Genomic DNA, 21,231 nt, shown 5'->3' with positions numbered 1-21,231 from the left:
AGTGAGGACCAACCATTTTCAGAAAATTCAAGGAAGCAGCATGGGAAAACTACACTCCCCTGGCCTCTGGAAGGTTTCTGAAACCTCTCCACCACCGGCGCACCTACAGGAACAGAGAAGTGGCTGGCATGTCTCCTTACCTCCAGACTCTTCACACTTTATAAATATACAACACGACTGACCAGAGAGTGCCTGCTGCCAAACTCCTGGGCAAACAAGTCCAACAGGATTTGATCCGGAAATTAAATGTCCAGGCAGCCCAGCCACACTCAGCACTCAGTTCAAAATAGATCTCCGTGACCTACTTAGTCTTCTAGTACCATTTCCAAAGCCAAAACCAAGCAGGCGGTGAGATGGGACCACTGACGTCCGCAGGGCCCTACACAGAATCCTTGGCTTTCCTGTCATTTGAAATGTGCGCTGAAACAGTGATGGCTCAAAAAATTATCTTGGGGGTAGCCAGACAGAAGCCCTACCTTTAAAACAGCTGATTCAAATGGTTGTTAAAAAGCAAAGAGTCCCAAAGTCATGCTGACAATTCACCCCTCTGACCAGCCCCTATGATGCATTTTCATTCATTTAGACAAAGGGCTACCACCTCTCTTGACAGCTGTTTTTCAAGCTACCTATCCCTCACCCTCCTAGTTGTTTCTGGAGTAGCTGCGTCTTCTCCAGGACACATGGGCTCTTTGAGAGCTGAGACCCTGTCTTCTTTATTGTGATATTCCACAGTGTCTTGCATAGCACAGTGTCTTGATGCAGCAAGAAGCAAGCACTGCATCCACCGTAAGATGGTGAGAGTCTTCCCTCACCAGCAACAATCCTCCAGGCCCCACCCACTCCTGTGTTTGTCTCCTCAAGATTAGGGAATAGAAACAGACAGACTGGTACTTGCTGTAAAGACGAGGAAGACAGACAAAACCAGGGAAAGGTGCTGCATAGTTTCAACTACCATGTGGCTACAAAATGACCTCCTCCATTACAATTCATTTCACTAGGCAGATGTAAGTCTTGGGGAGGTTGGGGGGGGCGTGGACCAAGGACCTTGGCAGAGTCACATGCCAGTAAAATCCCAGAGCATTCCAACATACAGTACTAGGCAGGCAATGGGACCCTATATATCACCAACTAAGCAATGGTGGAGGAAGCAAGCTGATGGCCCCAACCAAAGAAAACAAGCCAAAGCAAACCTGCCACTCTTCACATCCAAATCCTCCCTTCTCAAGTCTCCAGGGTCAGCCACAGACACTCCTCCCCCCGACCACTGAGCACTCAAAATTCCCGTCCTAGACATTTCCTTGGTAGGCCTTTAGTTTACTTAGCGCTTTTCCCCCATCATGACATTTAATCCTCTGCAATCATGGGAGGCAAGCAGAACAAGCATTTTTATCACCCACTTAGAAATATGGAAATTGAGGCCAAAGCATGTCAACCACATGGTAAAATCAGGACTACAGCACAGAACTTCTAACTCCAAGTGCAATGCCCTTTCTCTAAAATCACCCCGCACCGTGCGCCCAGACCTGAGGAAGCCAGGTATCTGAGCTCTAGGCCACTGCTCTTTCCACTGTCCCCTCCGGCTGAGCACCTGCTGGAGACAGAACTCTTAACACACGGGCCTCGCCACCCTGCCACCCCCATGTACACACACGCTTCCACGCGTCGAACAAAGACAAACAGGAGCACAGAAATCATCAACCCTGGTGTCACCCTGGCGCCCCGAGCCAGGCTCACCACCCTCCTCCCTGTAAAAACGCAAAGCCCAATCCTAGAGCTGTCAAAGGAGACACACACACGAGACACACCCTGGCTTTCTGCGATCAAGCGGCGATCATGGGGCAGGGTAAGTAATCACAGACTCCAACAGCCACACGCCAGAGATCCCAGACCTCTGGGTATCATCGCCCTGCATCCACATCCTGCCTCTGGAACTCCTTACTCTCTGTGACCTTAAGCAGCTGTGTTTCTCCAAATCTCAGCTTCCTCATTTATAAAATAAGGAGTTTAGAGAAAGGATCTCACGGTGAATGTACTTCATGCCACAGAGCTTGAAAATGGTTAAAGAGCTACGTTTTGTAGATTTCGCCACAATAAAATAAAATGTTAGCATTTGGATTTTTTTTAAAAAGAGAACCTTACAGGTTCATAGTGAGGATCAAATAAGAGTGTAACAGCAAGTTCTTACAGTGTATAGTACATACTAGATCCTAATAAATAGCTATTTATTATTTGTAGTAATTTTTATAGCTTTTATTATCTAGACAATACATGCTCAACATGGAAAATGCCGAAAAACTGAAAGATAAAAAACCTCCTGTAATACCAAAATCCAGAGACAACCACTGAAATTAAATTCTTTGTAGTATTTTTCTAACGCAGAGACATTTCTTAAATTTGGAATATACAGACAACTTTGTCGTCATGATCCGTTCTTTTCTGCCTTACCAATAATTGCAAAAACAACTCTCACGACAACATCCAGAAATAAAGGCACTTTGTTTAGCACAAGGATCAAAAGTTGCATGAAACTTGAGACAGGAACAAGGAGCTCACGCTGAACAGCTGGGGACGCCTGCCCCCGGAGCCAGGAGGGGGGTTCACATCAAACCCCCACACCTGTTCCTCCTTCCGCCTCAACGCTCACCCAGAAAGCAAGACCTTGGGGGTCTGGCCAAGCAGGACAAGGGCCGCAGGGAAGCTCCTGGAAGCTCTGCATGTGCCAGGCTCCCACTGCCCTCAGGGAGCTCCCACCGTAGGTGCAGGCAAATCACCCCAGGACCTGTGCAAAGGGCTGCGAGGAGCACAAGGACACGTGACAACCATGTCATCCAACCCCCAGGTGAAAGATGCCCCAAGGCTGCAGGGGTGAGACCAGGCTCGCTGCGGGGCCAGAAGACTGAGCTCTCAGCGTCCTGAGCTAACTCACAGAAGCCCACTTTAAAAAATGAAAACAAAAACCAACCAAACAAACAAAAATCAGGGCCCATATCCTGTACTTATGTACAAGCACTTCTTTACCAAGTGCTTGAGGCCCATCAGCACAGAGACAAAGGCCACCTGGGCACAGGACAAGTAGCCTGTTCTACGAGAACCCTTGGGGCCCTGCGTGGCTCCCACTCTTGGGCATGGCCTCTCTGGCTCTAATGCGGAAACGAGGCCAGACTCCACAGACTCCTGGGGACGCTACCTGATTCAAAGCTTCCTATAGCGTCTGGCAAACAAGGAAGCTCTTCTGCTGTGCTGGGGAAGCACCCTCAGAAAAGACTCTGGAGAGGAACTACAGTCCCACAAAACGCACTTTAACGCTCCGTCTCTAGCCAGGCACAAGTCTGCCTCACTTTCATTTTGCGTGGGTGTGTGTTTTGCTGGGAGGCAGGGGTTAGTGAGTGACTGGTGCCCAAAGGCAGCTCCTGAAATCCTATAGAGCAGCTGCTCCTAGCGCTGGGGAATTCTATTTCCATCTCCGCTTACACGTAATTATCTTCTAAAGCGGTGCTCCCCAGAGGGGCGGCGGCGCCAGGGGCCTCCCGGATCACCTCCCTGGACAGGCTGCTCCTGGCACCACCCTTGCAGGCGGAGGCCGGGAAGAGCGCCTGAAATCAAGGCCACCCGTGGCCCGCTTCTCCGGAGCCCCAATCACAAACATGCCAGGCCCTTTCCTTTGGAGGCCTAGGGAGGAAATTAAATGTGAGCCAGATAAGGAGATTCCCTTCAGCTCTGATGCCAGGGAATCCAAAGTTATGATTCCCCCCAGGACCATGCAAACCAAACTGGCACGGTCCCCGGACCATGGGGCCAGCCACACCTGGAGTGCCTTCTTCTCTGTAATGACAGCACTCAGATTGCAGGCCTGAGCGTTTTTATAGCAAATGTGAATGAGAATGTAAAACTCTGCAGGCCAGTGACAAAGTGGGTGGCAGAGAGGGCCCCGGGCCGAGTGAGTGCAGTGACTGCCCGACAGGCTCCTGGGCTCTCCACAGGTGCTTCTGCAAGTCCCTCCCTGCCCTGTATTTTCCAGGCCAAGTGAGGCCGCTGCCCGAGGCGGCTGACTCACCTTTTTTCACGGCATAGTGACTTGATCCACAGAAGGATGCGGGGAGCTGAGCACACTGAGCTCGCACTGACCTCAGCAGTTTCTAAATCTGCCAGGGCGAGGAACACCTTCACCGTGGGCACAGCGTTCACCAGACGGCCCAGGGCTGGCGGGAAGGCGCAGCTCCCACCAGGGCTGCCACGCGTGCCGGGCTTCCCAGCAGCCCTGGCCACCCCCAGCCTTGTCTACTTTCTCTTCTTCATGCTTGTGGTTTCAGTGTGGGGAAGCGGGTGGGTGGAAAGGCATCCAGAAGAACAGAGAACCGACAGGAAAGGGCGGTGGATCAAGGGTCAACAGAGCACTGATGTTTCAAAAAGAAACTGCCGAGTAGCAATCGCTTCAAAACATCTAGGTGCACGGACGAGGCACCGCAATGGCCGTCTGAACTTGGAGAAATCCTTGACGAGCTGGTCCACACACCAACGCTGCTGTCGGCATGCTTGCTGACTCAACAGTGGCTCCCATCTCGCGGGGGCAAAAGGCCAAAGCCTCATGAACACACACGCGCGCATACGTGCATATGCGCGCGCACACACACACACACACACACACACACACACGACTTCCACGTCACTGTCCCCATGCCAGCCTGGCAGGCGCACATGCCCACCTCAAGGCCTCCCCGTTTGCTGTTCCCTCGGCCTGGACCACATCCCCTCCATACCTCAGCTCCTCCTCCCCTCACCCCTCCTCCACGTGGAAGCTCAAACACTACCTGCTCAGCAAGGCCTGCCTGCACCACCTTTCAGCACCTCACCACCCCCCTGCCCGGACTTTTCAGCAGCCATTACTACCTCGTACACCATTCTGGGTCGGACAGCGTCCCCTCAAATCCATGTCCACCTGGAACCTCAGAATGTGACCTCATTTGCAGAGAGGGTCTTCCCAGAAGTACGTAGTTAGGATGAGGACACACTGGAGGGGGGTGGGCCCTCATAAGAAAAGAGGGGCCACAGACACGGGAAAGAGGCCGTGTGGTAAGGGAGGCAAGAGAGCAGAGCTGTGCAGCCACAAGATCCGGGCACCAAGCACGCCGGCACCACCGGACTCTGGGGCAGGAGCAGGGAACAGGTCCTCCCTCAGAGCCCCAGGGTGCAAGGGAGTAAGGTCCTGAGGTTTAAGCCATCGGTTTGCGGTCCTTTGACACAGCGCCCTAGGACACTAGGACACGTACCATGAACTGTAACCAGCCACTCTCTGCTGCCCCTCAGGAGAAAATAAGCTCCAGGAGAACAAGATTTTGACATCCTTTGCTTGATGCAAAATGTCCGACACATAGAATAGCATCCAGCTGAATAAAACAATGTATTTGCTGAATAGCTCTTGAGTGAACAAAGACAAGCCTAGAAGGGAGACAGGGGTTCTATACCCACCCTACAAGAGGGCAAAACTGAGGGGCTAACGTCCCAGCTCTGCTCAGAGACAGCAGAGTCAGGACCAGAAGTGAACTGGGACCCAGCCTGCTCCTTTGAGAAGTAACCCTGAGCAACTCCAGGTGCCAAGCAAACAGCCGCTATATGCAGCACTCCGTGAGCACACGTGTGGAGTGGAGGGCAGGCAGGGCAGGCTCCAGGCTCGCCTCTCCTCGGGGGGGCCGTGACCCCAAACCAGGGAGCTCACAGGGTCTCAGTGTCCGCATCTGCAAATTGAGGGTGGATCACAGGCCAGGTCGACTGCTCTCCAAGGAGCAAGAAAGGCTTGTTTTAATCTGTGCTGCTTCTGTGAGGCCCTCTCAGACCCCGGGAGCCAAGGTGACGTCTCCGTGCCACTGATGCACTTAGGGCAGCACCTCTGGCATGCACCACGCGCTACTCTGAATCCTCTCTCACACCACAGGCCACTTGATCTTGCTTTCGTAGTTCACTTCCATACACACTACTGGACTCACATCATGGGCCTCTGCACCTGGCACTCTGTAAGCCCTGCCTGTGTCCTCGCCAGCCAGCTCTGGTCCTCCCAGCCCCGCAGACACCAGGATCCTCCACCAAGCTCCACTCCCAGGAGTGAGGTTTCCTTTGCCCACCTGGACCTGGGCGGCCTGGGCTGCTCTGGAGCCTTGAGTACAGCCCTCCCCACACTCAACTGCAGGTCTCTCCTGTTTGGGTAAACCATCAGCAAACAAATCAGGGACTTCAAACGAACCTGCCGTAGTACATGCACGTGCACACACGCATGGTCGGGGGTATGAAACAAGCACAGACAGCATCCCAGGGCCAGCACTGTTAGGGCTGTGACTAGGCAGAAGGTAAAGCGTGAGCCAGGCAGACCCAGGCGTGAGCCCCAGCCCTGCCCCGCTGTGGGTTACACTTCTGTTACCTTCCCTGCACTTGAGCAACCTCAGCTCACAGCGAACTCAGTAGCAGCAGACAGCAGGCTCTGCAAAGCGCCCAACACTGTGTGCTTCTCTTTTCCTGCGTCTTGAAAGGGGCAGCACGTGGCCCGTTTACCCTGCGTGGAGAGTAGGGTAAAGAGCCTCAACCCCCCAGGGCTTGGAGACCTGGTCCCACCTCTGCTCTGAACGACCAGGCCCATAGCTGCACCTCACCTTTCAGGGCCTGGCTCGGCCTCCTCAAAAACAAAAGGGAGAGGCTGCCCGAAGGATCCCCAGCACCCAATCTACTTAAGAAAAGGGAAGGCCTCTGCTCTGGGGCCTCGGTGTCTCACAGCAGGACTGGCGTCGGAAGAGGACATCAAATGTGCTCTCCTGCCCAACCTGCCACCTTCGCCGGCTACCCTCCCACAACCCCAGCTGATCCAGGTCTGCCTCTGCCCTCCTGGACAGTCGTTACTAGAGGATGTGCATTTTTACATTTAGCAAACGTAACGCTCATTCGTGCATTTAAAAACACTTATTAAGGACAGAAGGACACAAATAAGAGTGGTAGTTGCTTACAACTGCTGAGTACTTACTAGGTAATATGCTCAGAGCTTTACAAACATTACTCTCTGAATCCCCAGAACAACCCTGTGAGGTGGGTACTGATATTATTCCTGGTTTACAGGTGAGGAAACCGAGGCCCAGGGAGAAAGGATAACCGTGCTTAAGTCACACAGCCATACACGACGGAGTGGGAGCTGGAAATGATCCTAGAGTCTCTTCACCACCCCGGGCTGCCCCTCCATCACGCCTTCTCCCTGGCCCTCTTTGAACCTCAGGTAAAGGACACTGTCATTCAGTAAGTCAGAGCCTCCCAAAGCCCACTGGGCTGCTCAGCCTGCAGGGACGGCCCAGGTGACGGCCTCCAGATGTGTCCTCTACCAGATCAGGCCCCTGGAACACCTTCTAAGGAACCCTGCTCAGAGACAAACCATCACAATATTCCCATAACAAACCAGGGAAGCGGGGCACGGATCACCACACTGCTGGAAGGAAAGCCCCACCACACGCAGAATCGCACTTCACTACATGCACGGAGGCTATTTCTGAAGCAAGAGTGTCTGATTTTCCATCATGTGATCCTTCTATGTTCCCCCAGTTCAGCTCACCAGCCTGGAATCCCTGCCTTGGCTGTGCAGAACAGAACTGGTATCAACGTGCTGCTTATAAGTACTTGCTTCCTCAGGGAGAGGCTCGCAGAAAGACTCTGGCAGGTTACACCAAAATTATAGTGCTCTATTACAATGCCCAGCCTCTGGGAAAAGCGGAGAGAACGTGAAACCAGGAGCGCTGGCTTCCAGGGCCACGTTGCCACCCCTGGCGGCAGGACACCCTGAGCAGAGCCTTGGTCCTCGGGGGCTCAGCTCCCTCATCCTCCATGGTTATGATAGACACCTCTCCCCCCACAATTAAGATCCGGAAGCCAAACAAGTCTCATAGCCATACCAGTGATGGATGAAATGCCTACTAAACACTGTCCATTTCTATCACCTAGCAGAATGACAGCCTGTGGGAAAATGGGCAGCTTCACACACTATCGGTAGTTTAAACCAGTACAGCCCTCGCGAGCAGTGTGGGGATTTGCTGTAACAGTTTAAATGAGTAGAACCTGTGGCATACTGATTCCACTCTTAGAGAAACACACGCATGTGTGCATAACAGCATGTATGTATGAAGATGTAATAGCAAAACTAATGAGTCACTTTATACGCCTATCAATGGGGGACTGACTCATAAATTATGATATATCTATACTATAAAATATTTTGTAGACAAATTAAAAGAGAGAAGAACTACATGCAAGAAAAGATCTACAAGATCCATTATGTGAAAAGATAAAATAATGAAACAATATATATGATGCAATCAGATTTATGCTTACAAAAGAAACAAAACTGTATGTGTTTGCGTCTGTATAGGCTGATGGAAATTACAATTGGTTAGTGCTGAGAACCCAGCAGGGAGATGGCACATGGGGGAAGGGTGCCAGAGGAAGGAGGACTCTATATCTTCTGCTCTTCACTTCTCCACTATTTGGATGGGAGGGTGCGGTGCAAGAGCATAATATATTCATGTATCACCTATATCACTTAGAAAAAAGCCATCGAACTGATTTAAAAATAGCACCACCACCACCAAAACAGGGTTTCGTGTTCTGGTGTGAAACTGACACAGCAATTTGAACAAGTTTTGGTGCCACACTCCAAGGTCTTCCCAAGAGTGACTGATAAAGTTCAAGTGCAGTCTCTAAGCCACAGATGACAAGACTGGATCGGGATCAACAGGGAAGAAGGGAAATGCGGGATGCAAGGAAAACTTTGGGGTAAGCTCTGTGGAAGCTGCAAACCTGTCCTGCCCTGAACCCACTTGGCTCCAGGACGCACTTTTCTGAGACTCCTCCCTCTCACCTCCACAGGATGAGAAGAAAGTAAAAACCAGATGAAGAGAGAATTCCCTTTCCCGCAGCAGAGAGGAGGCCACCTGCTGTCACCAGCAGAGCTGCTCCCAGGCGAAGCCAAAGAAAAAGCCTGGCCAAACTCCACCTTCCCGACAAAGGCACTGCGTGCCAGGCTCCTGGGGCTGCAGGGACAGCCAAGGCTGGCAGCCTGAAGCCCACCCATTCAAGCCCCTCCACTTCAGCAAACAACCAGGCCAGCCTCTTTCCACATTCAACACTAAAATCCAAACTGAACCAGTATACAAATCAGAGGGTTCTGCCAACAAAACAGCAACAAGGTGGCATAAGGAGAGATAAATCAGTGGTATCCTGGATAAACATATAGTTACTATTTCTGCTTGTCCATAGTAACACTTCTGTAAATTCAAACATTTGATAAATACCTTTTTTGGCTTCCTAGTAATAATTAAAACAAACAATTTGGGCTGCAGCCCAAACATACACACGTAGCTAAACATGGAGCAAAAAGGAAAACAGGGCTTCCCTGGTGGCGCAGTGGTTGAGAGTCTGCCTGCCGATGCAGGGGACACGGGTTCGTGCCTCGGTCCGGGAAGATCCCACATGCCGGAGCGGCTGGGCCCGTGAGCCATGGCCGCTGAGCCTGCGCATCTGGAGCCTGTGCTCCGCAACAGGAGAGGCCACAACAGTGAGAGGCCTGCGTACCGCAAAAAAAAAAAAAAGGGAAAACAGAGGGGCTTTGCTTAGGACATGCTGCTCAGAAGGCAGCCTGACAGTTGACATCCCCACACAAAACACTCTCCTCCCATTAAATAGGTACCCTGTTAGTGTGCCACACTCACTGGGCACTTCAACAGTCCACGGCTGGGGGCTACCCACAGGACAAGGAAAAGAAGTCACATCTCGGAGGGAAAGGGGTGACCATCAAACAGTAGGGGAGCGGAGTCCTTGTGCAGTGACTCACCGCAGAGATGGCCGTGACTGCGGACACCAGGAAGCAGGCAGACCAATAAAGTAACTCTCAGCTTCCTCTCCATGAGGACGCAGCCCAAGCAAAGCCAGAACCCGACCAACTGGCCAGAGCCCAGCAAGAACAAACTATCTGAAGGGCACGGCTACTCTGCAATCTGGAAAACGGCAGCCCGGGCAAGTTTCTTACAGACTCTGGCACTGACTAGGGGAGAGGGCATGGCACCAGCATATTTCTGATGCGGCAGTGGAGCATCCTACGATGGGGACATGCGCACACTAGCAACCAGGACCAACCGTGTCCCCTTGCTCTGACTCCGGTTCTCCTGAGTATGGCTCAGCTCCCCACCGAGGCTGCACCCTTCAGGGGAGGGTGTTCTCCCCTCCTTGCAGGGCTGGCCACCACTGAGAACTCGCCCACCTCCACTCCCCGTTCCCGACCAGCCCCTGCATGCTTGGTGACCACAAGTCACCCCCGCCTAGAGGCAGATTAACCCTTTGGGGAACAGCCAGAACTGAGGACCACAGCCACTGTGGTCCACTGGGTCCACCGGGGAACTGTGGGGTGCCGACTACACCCCAGGGAGACTTCCTCCTTTGGGGGCTTTTCCCCTTCAACAGTTTCACTATAAGTTTGAATGTTCAAACCAGCACTTCTCTAAATGGGGTCTGAGAACCTGACTTCCATCCTGAGATGCTCCAGGAAAGGTAGAAACTAAAGCCAGGGTGGGTGGGCAAAGACAGGGGAAGGCGCTTTGGGGTTTTCCTCAGGCACCTTTCTCTGGCTGTCATGAGAGACCAAAGGAGGCAATTTTCGTTTCTACAGAGATGTCTGCAGTCTACACACAGTATCTCCACTACCCAGCCTGTGAGGACGAGAAGGACAGCAGGGAAGGGGTGAGGAGAGAAAAGAGGGTTTGACTGCTCCCTCTCTCAACCCCAATCCAGAGCACTGAGCACCATCCATGCTGGCCCGTTCCCTCTGCTGCATCATCCCTGCCACCATCTTAACGTCTTGAGTTCAAGCCCTCATCCTCTCTCATGCCCATTACCCTGATGGCCTTGTTTCTCTTCAGCGCATTTCATAGTCCACACAGCCTACGGAGCCACCCTTCTAAACCCCAGCCTCCGGACGGAGTCCAACCCTGGCAGGGTGGGCGTGACTTCTGCCTGCCCAGGCTGTGCCGTCACAGAGATCACAGCTGCCGCTCGGACTGTGACACATGCCACCCCGCCCCCAACTATGAGGATGCACAGGCTTCTGTTTCCTCATCTGTGCAACGGGAATAACACGATCGCCCTCCAGAGCTTCTATGGGGGTTAATCCAAGCTGAGGAGAGCCCGGCTCTCCAAGAATGACCACGACTCTCCCTGTCCCCAAGCTGGCTCCAGACTCTCTGCTCTTCATCACCTCGCTGTGCTACTTCCTTGTAAAGAATGAATACGAGTAAACGCAGGAGAAAAGAAGGCACATCCGAGATCTAAAAATGAAGGGTCATAAACATTAGGCTACCAAGATGTAGAGGACACCAAAATTAACTCATTATCAAAATAATGTGAGAGGAATGAAGGGATGGGAAGAGAAGGAAACATTACTTTGGAGGAACTGCTTTTAAAACAGACAGCTCTGTGATTTTTTTTTTAAAGACTTCATTTTTTCCAAAGATTTAGGAAGATTACATTTCAAAAGCTCACAAAGGAGACCCTTCTGGTTTCTTTCTTAAAACTATTTCTTAATTAATACCTTCAGAGAACTAAGAAGTACTTTTAGAGACTGACTGAATCTTAATAAAATTCTCAGAGAAATTCTGGCATCAGTCACAACAAACACCCTCCTGGAATTTAACTTCCTTTTCCGCATACAACTTACTATGGCAACTCATTTATGATGCCACCACAACCAGTCAAAATCTGCCTGGAGCATCAAAACTTCCAAGCCCCACAAGACAGCCTATAGCACTCGATAGAAATTGGGCCCATATTTAGCCAAATCCTACATCTAACAGAGACTTCCCCCACACCAAACTGTCCAGGTTTTACTGGCAAAGTCAACTCTTCCATCTCCTTCCCAGCCCATATCTGCACTGCCCTCCCACCTTATACTATAGCTCTAACAATGCCTCCTACCAGCTCAAAGTCCCCAAACTCAGTATCTTTTCCCTGTCCCACAAAACGAATAAAAGAGAAGGGCACAAAATGGGCAAAGGGAAACTAGCTACATCCATCTTCAGCCTCCTACCAAAGACGTGTCCCTTCTGGCTTCTGGTTTGGTTCAAGTCCCTCCTTTTTTTTTTTTAATTTTTATTGAAGTATAGTTGATTCACAATGCTGTGCCAGTCCCAGCAATTCCCTCCGTTTAGATGATGGTAGGTCCTAGAATACTCACCGCGTGTGCTGAGGATGGAGTGGGCAGCCAAAAGCTAAAAGAATTATTTATAAGTACAAAAATGTACTTTAAAAGCCTTTCTCCCTCGAGGACAATTCCTACTGGAAGACTTAATCCCATTATCCCAAGTGCCCATGGGCGAGGGGAGAGAAAGGGCTGGATGCCAACCATCACTGAGCACCCACTGCAACTCACAAGTGCATCTCATTTAATGCAAGGCAGATACTATCATCCTGATTTTACCTACGGGGAAATCGGGCTCAGAGGGATCAGGCGATGGGCTCAGCATGTACACCAGGCCCATCAGACATCAAGACTCATGTACTCATAAGCTTTACGCTAAGCACCTGGGGACACCCAGGTGCTTAGGGTAAAACACTGTCCTAGGTTGGAGGGCACTTTATAAGTTTACACATTGCTTTTCATATACGAGATCTCATTCAATATCACAGCCCTGTAGGATAGTTAAGAATTACTTTTCCACTACTGTAAAACACTGTTTGGTTTCAAAGGTCATCAGTAACTTGTGAAAGCCAGTGGTAGCATTTATTCGAGTTGTACCCTGTCTAAGCTTTGTTTCCTCACCTCACAGTGTCTGATAAATGGTAGGGGCTCAAATGACAACTAATATTAGCAACGTGGTTTTTATTAATTTAATAGCCCTCAGCTAAAGTAAAATTTACACACACACACACACACACACACACACACACACACACATAAACTACAGATATTTTAAAGATTCAACTTAATTACCTGCTAGAGAGGATATAATTTTACCACTACCTCCAACTTAGAGAGAACCACTAACTGTAGCTGCCAAGAAACTGACAGAAAAGAATAACTGAAAATGATGTGGTCAAACCCAATATGGATTTTGACAGCTACTAATGCAAGAGAACAGGACAGGAGCATTCAGTTATGATAAAACACACAAAAAATCCTCCTCTCCCTCCAGCATCATGGCTTGACCGTGAAGGTGCTGTTTGACCCAACCATGTCATTTCAGCTCTGTGATGACCCTCAGCATCCAAAATGAGATGGCCAGCAAGTGACACGGATGTTCTAGTGAGAGGTCGCCCAGGAGGTCTAGGGAATAGGGGTGGGGCAGATACATTATTACCTTGCGCTATTTTTAATGTGCTGCACCTAATGTACTGTTTGCCTCACTTAATTTTACTCAATTGAAAAGAAACCTGGGAAGTTCAGAAATGCCAGATGCAACAGGGATCAGCTCCCCACTTCTCCAGCTAGAACGGAAAAGATGACAGAAGTGTGTTGGTACAAGGATGGCAGCATCAGTCAGACAGAAGGAAATCTCTGCTACTATGGCAATGAGAGATCCTGGGGAGGTTCTTCGAGAAAGGCTGAGCCAAGACCCATCCAACTGAGCATCTACTCCAGGCTTGAAGGTTCAAACAAAAGAATAAAATTCAGGTCCACAGATGAAACATACGTAATTTTTTTAAGCACAGTTAACAGCTTTATGGTAATGACAGCTGGACAGCCATGTACACTAATTGCCTGCATGAGAACAATATCCATACTGTAAATCGAATACCAATTATTATTAGTTTTTGGTTTTGTTTTACTTTATGCAGCCTTTCTTGCTTCTTAGCTGTGTTAAGTCCACCCTAATTTCTTTGTAATAGGCTGAGTTTGATTTTGTGTGGCCGATCTCGATCTACAAGGAAAAAGATGTCAGTCTCCCTCAGACACCTTCTCCTGCGCCATCAGACTGTCTAGCTCTTTATTTATACCCTATTTTGCAGATAAGGAAACTGAGTTCCAGAGAAGGGGAAGTGATGCATCCAAGGCCATAATCCTTGCTAATATATCTAGGACTAGCACAAGGGCTCAAGGCCTACAATGTAGATCTCCAGCTCTGTCACTGTTGCAAATGACCTGGCATACTTGTGTCTTGAATACGAAGTTTATTTGGAGGGGGAAGAAAGAAAAAAAAAAAAAAGCTAACATGAGTCATCTCCTTTGTCAAGGGGCACCACACAGATTGTTCTAATAAAGCATCCAGCATCTCCAGAACCACTTGTTTCTGAAATAGCCAACCTCAGTCCCAGAGAATAAAAGGCCATGTCTTATGCCCCTTCAGGATACCCACGACCCTGTGAGCAGATGCGCTGCAGGGCTTTGGGGATCTGCTAGCCCAGCCCAGGGAATCCAGACGTTGCCGGTACGGGAGACGGAATGGGGTGGGTGGGTGGCTAGGGGAGGGTCAGAGTTGCGTTTTCTCCTGGCAACAGTTATGATTTCATGCAGCCCAATCTTACTCCCCTTGGAACATCTAAATATCCCATCCACTCAGGGGTCCCTCCTCAACTTCCCCAGGACAAAATCACTGCAGTCTGGGAGGTGAATCTGGCAGACCGGGAGGGACGGTATTTGACCCAAGCCGTAGAGGAAGCACCGCTCCGCTCCCTCCTCCACCAGTTACTGGAACTCCCCACCGGATCTTCAGACGCCAAGAGGCGTCCCCCACTCTGAGCCCGACCCCTCTTTCAGCGTCTGCCCCAACGGAGGCGCGAGAAGGCAAAGCCCACTCCCCATCGCTCTACACCGCCACCCACTCGCCTCCGGTCCCCCCAGTGGCCGCCCCCCGTGGGCCTCCCTCCCTCCTCACTCGCGGGGTCCCCGCCGGACACTTGCCTGCTCAAGCCCGGGAACCTGAGCGCACCCCTTTCTCTCCGCCCACAGAAGACCCGCGTCTCCCGCCTCCGGCCCAGACCCCACTCTCCCCGCGTCCCTCCGCGCCCCGGGTGTCAGCCGCGCACCCGCACTTCCCTCCCGGCCCGTGCGGGCTCTGTCCGCCCCAACTTTTCCCGGCCGCGGCGCCAGCCCCGCAGCGGCAGGGATCCCGCGTCCCACGCCGCGAATGGCGGGCGGGCTCGCGTCCCCTCGGCCCCGGCCCGCCCCGCCGGCACGAGTTGCGCTCGGGACTCGCTCAGCGCCCGGGCCTCGGCTGTCCGCCCGGCTCAGAGGAGGAGCCGGCGTGGCGGGAACCGCGTGTCCCGGCGCCGGCACCCCCGCCCGGTGCCCGGTGCCCACCCGCGCCGCTCCCTGCCCACCTGCCCGCCCGCGCCGCCGCCGCTCACCTCCTCCCGCGCCGCCGCCGCCACTGCCACTGCCGGGAAGACGTGGCAGTAGCCGCCGCTCGAGCTCCCCGCCTCGCCTCTTCTCTCGGCGTCCGCGCGGGCGGCTCCGGCGCGCCGGACCGCAGCGCCAGGCGCCCTCTGCCGCCGGGAAGGCGAATCCTCTCGCCCTAACCCTAACTCGCCGGCCGCCCCCGCCCCAAGGCTCGCTCCCAGCCTGGTTCCGCTCTGCCGGAGACCCTCCCTTGCGGCGGCCCCGGCCCCGCCGCTGCCTCTGGGGAGCCTGCCCTGACCAGCCAGCCGCTCGGCGCCCTTCCTCCGTGCCCCACCTGGGTCGATACATTTCCTGATTCTCTGAATCTGAATGCCTCGCCCACGAAAAAGTAAAATAGGGTTGGGGAACAAACACCACGTCTCTCGTGTTCGTCAATCTCTCTCATAGGGCTAGGTTAGCGCCCTGCCTGGAATACCCAAGGACGCAACAAATACTTCTTGAAGCAGCGAAAGAGTGAATGAATGAGTAGAGATTTTGGCCGCTCTCCACCCACGTAGGCTTCTAAACCTCCAGAGGACAGATATCCCCACCTGGATTTTTTTTTTTTTTTTTTTTTTGTAAATTACACACACACACACACACACACACACACACACACACACATTTGCGCAGCGTTGCATGAATAAATAGGATTCACCATTCCCCACCTCAGACGAGCACCAAAGTTGCACAAGGCCCGCAGCTCAACGTTATTCAGGGCCTTTAGTCAAACAGACTTAGGTTTTACATAGATCTACCACTTAAAAGCTGGGAACTCTCGGGAAAGCTAATCTCCCTGGGCAGTTACCTCATCTATAAATTAAGAGTAATAAAATCTACTTCATAGAGTTGTTGTGAGGATTAATTGAGATCCTGCACTGTGTGTAAAGCACTTTGCTCAACCCCTCCACCCCACCTATACTGTATCTAAGTGGTAGCTACTGTTACTATTATTACTAATCTAGTAGGTAATAAAAGCTATAGGCAAAAAGTAAAATAAGGGCTACCTTTTCATCTGGGGACACCTTAATACCCTTGTATGTGGGGTATTGTCACCTATCCAAGAGAGCCAGCCCCAGGAGCAAGGCCTTCCCAGTCCCTCTTCTTCCCCACCCCGAAGAATTAAGGGATCTTGGGTTTTAAGACCAGTTATGAGCTGGTCTTAAGAGCTGTAGAACTGGCTCTCCTGTAGGTTTTCCCCCTGAGTTTCAGTGGCCAATCTCTTAATGAACAAGTGTTTATTTTATTGCGAAGGCAGTCAATGTTTAAGGGCCCCTGTGGTCTACAGATTCCTCCTGTTTTCTCCTTGCCCTCTCTCAACACCTTGAGGCCATCTTTTCATTTTTAACAGTCTCCTTCCTCTGCACATAAAACAGCAGTGAGTGCAATGAAGTGGCATCAGACCGGACTGGGCTGGAATCCCAGCCAATCCGCCTTGGGCTTTCTGCACTTCAGTTCCCTCAATTGTAAATTGTGGAGAATGATGCTTATCTGTGACATTGAGAGAATTGGTGATCCAGTCTGTGAGTGAAGTTCCTGGAACATATAGGCGTTTAATAAAGGGCAACTATCGATTCATTTATTTAACAAGCATTTAGGGAGCATCCACTGAGTGTTGTAGGTGCTGGAAGAGTGAGGGAAACAAACATTGATTCTTGCCCTCAAGGAGTCTGAGGTCTAGTGGATGAGACAGGCACCCACGTGCTAGGGCAGAGGGGTTGGGAGGATATAAATGCTGCTAATATGAAATTAACAAGCCTCAGTTCCAAATTGGGGCAGTGTTTCTGCAATATAGATTGCTTTAATTCATTATAATTGTAAATGCCATTTTCCTCTAAATATGTACGTAACTTTCCAAGACCACTGCAAAAAATTAATGAATAATTTTGTGAGGCAAACAGAACCATTTGATGTAGGGTTCAGTCCCTTAATAAGGTGACTCCAAATGCTTCCTTATACTAGAAATAACATGTACATTGTGTCTTTGTGAGAGTACCAGAATTTATAAGTTAAAGTTGCATATCTAAGAGGGAAAGTCCACATACTGTGGACCTCTAACGTATCACACCGCCTACCCATGCCCATGATGTAGCCCCCTCCCTATTAACCCTGGGCTTGGCCACACGACGTGTTTTGGCCACTGGGACATCAACAAACATGGCAAACGCAGGGATGTTTGACGAGCACTTGTGCCTCGCTCCTTGCCTTCTTGAAACACTGTGAAGAAAGTGAAGAAATCTGGTCCAAGCTTCCTTAAAAATGAAAGATTCAGGCAGAGAGAAGCTCACCACCTCAGCTGTAGCAACTCCCAGCCAACCCACCAGCTGAATGTAGCCACATGAGAGAGTCTAGGCACGACTAGCCAAAATGACCCAGGCAACCCAATAGTTGTGAGAAATAAAATGGTGGTTGTTTTAATCCACTAAGTGCTGGCAGCAATAGATAACTGATAGACACATCACACACAGGCGTTTCGCCAGTTGCAAGGTCTCGGTTAAATTCAGCCAAAGTCAATACTCTCACTAGTGTTTTCTGTCATAAAGCGTTCAATTGAAGTTAATATGTCTCCGCTTAGCAGAGTATCACACTTTAAGTCATTCCTTCTTTCAAATTTCTTCATTGAATGGCTACTGAGCCTAGTACTAGTTAAAGTCCTTTTGCAGCCAACAGGACAATAAGCTGGCAAAATCAGCTTAAAAACCACTTTAAACATTATAACTCCTTGGAACACAGCAGGTGTTACAGAGGTTGGGTATTTAGCTCTCTCTCTTTTTTTTTTTTTTTGGCTGCGTCGGGTCTTAGTTGCGGCATGTGGGATCTTTTGTTGCGGGGCGCGGGCTCTTCGTTGCGGGCGCGGGCTTCTCTCTAGTTGTGGCGCATGGGCTCCAGAGCGCCTGGGCTCTGTAGTTTGCGGCACGTGGGCTCTCTCATTGAGGCATGTGAGCTCAGTAGTTGTGGCGCACAGGCTCAGTTTCCCCATGGCATGTGGGATCTCAGCTCCCCTACCAGGGATGGAACCCGCATCCCCTGCATTGGAAGGTGGATTCTTTACCACTGGACCACCAGGGAAGTCCTTATCTCTCTATTTTATTATAAACTTCTTGATGATGGACACCTTGTCCAATTTGACAAGGTTTGACTATAGATCATGAACATCAGAGAAGGAAGGGAAGTTAGATCCGCTAATCTACCACCTCATTTTATAGATGAAGACACTGGGGCTAAGTGAGATTAGAAGAGCCTTACAAATTCCTAGGGTCCTGGAGCTGGCTCAGAGCAAAACTGAGATGACCAACTCAAAGATCTTTACACTGTTTCTTGGATTGGATTGTTCGGTGGGTTGTATTTCCTTTGTGACATTGGTTGCTACTAAAAATATCCTTCCCATGTTCAAAAGAGCTTTACAACTTTCCTTTATATTTAGGATAAAATCCAAAGTCTTCATCTTGCCCCACAGGGTCTGGTGCAGCTAGCCCTCCAGAGGCATTCATTTGGCAAACCCATCCCTCAGAACACTCCGCCCACTCCAATTTTTTTCTGTCCTCACATCACTCCACACAAGATTCCAAGCCCTGAATGAAAGCCAGCTTGACCTGGCTTGGTCACATGACCTAGCTTGATCACAACCCCAACCCAAGAAGAATGGGGCTCCCCGAATGAAATCCCCGAAAGTTAATCATCAGGTGTTGTTACCAAAAGAAGAGAAAGTGGATGGAAGGTGACCAAAGCCAATGAATGTCCACTACATTATCTCTCAGACCTCAGCTTAAACGTCACTTTCTCAGGGAAGCTTTTCTTAACTACTCCATCTGTGATACTCTTTCATGACACTCCTGATTTTTCACTGTTCTCATCACATTTTATAAATACATATTTATTTGTTTGTTTGTTTCTGTCATGGTCTCCCTCCATGAGAGAAGGGACTGTGCTTGTTTACCCACCACTATATCCCCAACACCTGGTGTGGAGCCTAGGGCATAATCGGCTCTCAATACTTATTAAATGAATGAATGAATGAATAATATGGGCCTTATGATTCTTCTGACTCAGTCCACATGACATTAGCTTTGTAAGAATGGTGAAAAAAACAGAGAACACGAGGGTATAGGTTTGTGGAAGACACACCTTGTTGTGACACTGTGAAGAGGACAAGAACTCACACTCAGGATGAAGGAGGAAACACTACCTTGTGCATTCGATGTGCCATGTTGTGCTGGGCTGTGCCAGTCTTGAGAAATAAATTATAGAAGCAGCGAGGTAAGAAAGGGGAGGTCTAGAATGGTGAAGGCAGCGTGCCTCAGAGTGTGTTTGCAGAAGTAGGAAGCCTCAAAGCTGAAATTGGGTTTGTGGCCTGGCTGCAGCTGCCAGGAGCACAGGTCAGCCGTGTATGTTCATAAAATTGCTACCTCAGCCCCTTCCGTACCCGGCTGTGTAGCCTCTACAGCAGGGTTCCAGGCTCATCTGCTGATGGCCGCAGGTCCTTGGAGATGTTTTTGCTACTCAGGGGCAAAACAAGATCTTATTAGAGCAATGTAAAGCTAAATGCATTCCATTTTTGTATCAATGAATATGAGACTTGTGATAGATAGCTTGGGGTTTTTTTTTCAGCCATTTTTCAGCAAAATAAAAACTTGGCAATATCAGTACCCCCCTAAACGTTTTTGTAATGTTACAGGGCCATGCAATCTGAAAGCCTTGGACGTTACTGCCTTATAATCTGAGAGACCTGGGTGACCCCTGCAAAGGCTCAGCAGACTCAATAGACCATCACTCATTCAACTGTTGTTGTTTGAATCGCGCCTCAATGGGGGTTGGCTCCATGGGGAGCCCATGCTGGGGTACGTGGTCCTCCTCACCCAGGGATTCTGTATTTCTTGGATGATGACCAGGACAAGGAGTGCAACTCCACAGTACCTCATTGCTTTCAGAGAGGGATCCTGGGAGACCTGTGGCCTCACAGGTACAGACACAGGACAGCCTAAAGAGGCTTCACTCCCAGGACCGCGTCTGTGGCCGTGGGTCAGGAGGAGATTGGTGGTGGCTCCGGAGATGTCCAGTCAGGAATGAGGCTCTGGGCTTGGGGTCTGGTCAATGACAGACTACGTATGTATGTGCGTGTGCACGTGTGTATGCATGCACACATGTAGGTGTGTGCTTGTGACAAAGGGAGTCCTTCTTAGTTCACCAACACTGTTCCAACAGAGGGGGGCTACTTACTCCTAGGAGGAGATATTGTTTTTAATCCCTGTCTTACAAAGGGGAAAACTGAGACCTAGCACACTTAAGTAATTCACCTAAAGCCCAACTGAATACAGACGTCAAACAGTTAACACCTTTGGCAATGTTTCCCTCTGCAGGTACACAATTGGTGTTAAAGTTAAATCCAGTAAGAATTCCCAGAAGCTGACATTCTGGAAAGACTCTTCTAGAACTAGAAAAGGGGTGAAATTTATCTTCCCTAAACTGAGGAAAATACCCAATTTCTTGTATTTGACAAGTGGTGTAGCATTAAGCCCCATACATTTACATTTCCACCAGAAGCTAGCCTACCCATTTCATACACTTAGCTGGAATTTGAATTCCTCAGAGAAGACTACTGCATAAGTATCAAGTATTATAATAAAAACGTCTTGGGGGCTTCCCTGGTGGCACAGTGGTTGAGAGTCCGCCTGCCGATGCAGGGGACACGGGTTCGTGCCCCGGTCCGGGAAGATCCCACATGCCGCGGAGTGGCTGGGCCCGTGAGCCATGGCCGCTGAGCCTGCTCGTCCAGAGCCTGTGCTCCGCAACGGGAGAGGCCACAACAGTGAGAGGCCCGCATACCGCAAAAAAAATAAAATATGTCTTTT

General features: G+C 50.3%; 1 protein-coding gene across 1 annotated transcript in view; it reads right to left on the bottom strand.

Moving 5' to 3' along the window:
- The window catches only part of SMCO4 (single-pass membrane protein with coiled-coil domains 4), a 72,324-nt gene extending 56,847 nt beyond the window's left edge, over positions 1–15,477 (bottom strand). Inside the window, exon 1 of the mRNA XM_060104677.1 lies at positions 15,352–15,477. The gene's annotated coding sequence lies outside the window, so the exon portion shown is untranslated. The remainder of the gene's footprint in view (positions 1–15,351) is intronic.
- Positions 15,478–21,231: the final 5,754 nt, after the last annotated feature.

Source organism: Mesoplodon densirostris, chromosome 7 (assembly GCF_025265405.1).
Source record: "Mesoplodon densirostris isolate mMesDen1 chromosome 7, mMesDen1 primary haplotype, whole genome shotgun sequence".
Classification (NCBI taxonomy): Eukaryota; Metazoa; Chordata; class Mammalia; order Artiodactyla; family Ziphiidae; genus Mesoplodon; species Mesoplodon densirostris.
This window is presented reverse-complemented; position numbering and strand designations above follow the sequence as displayed.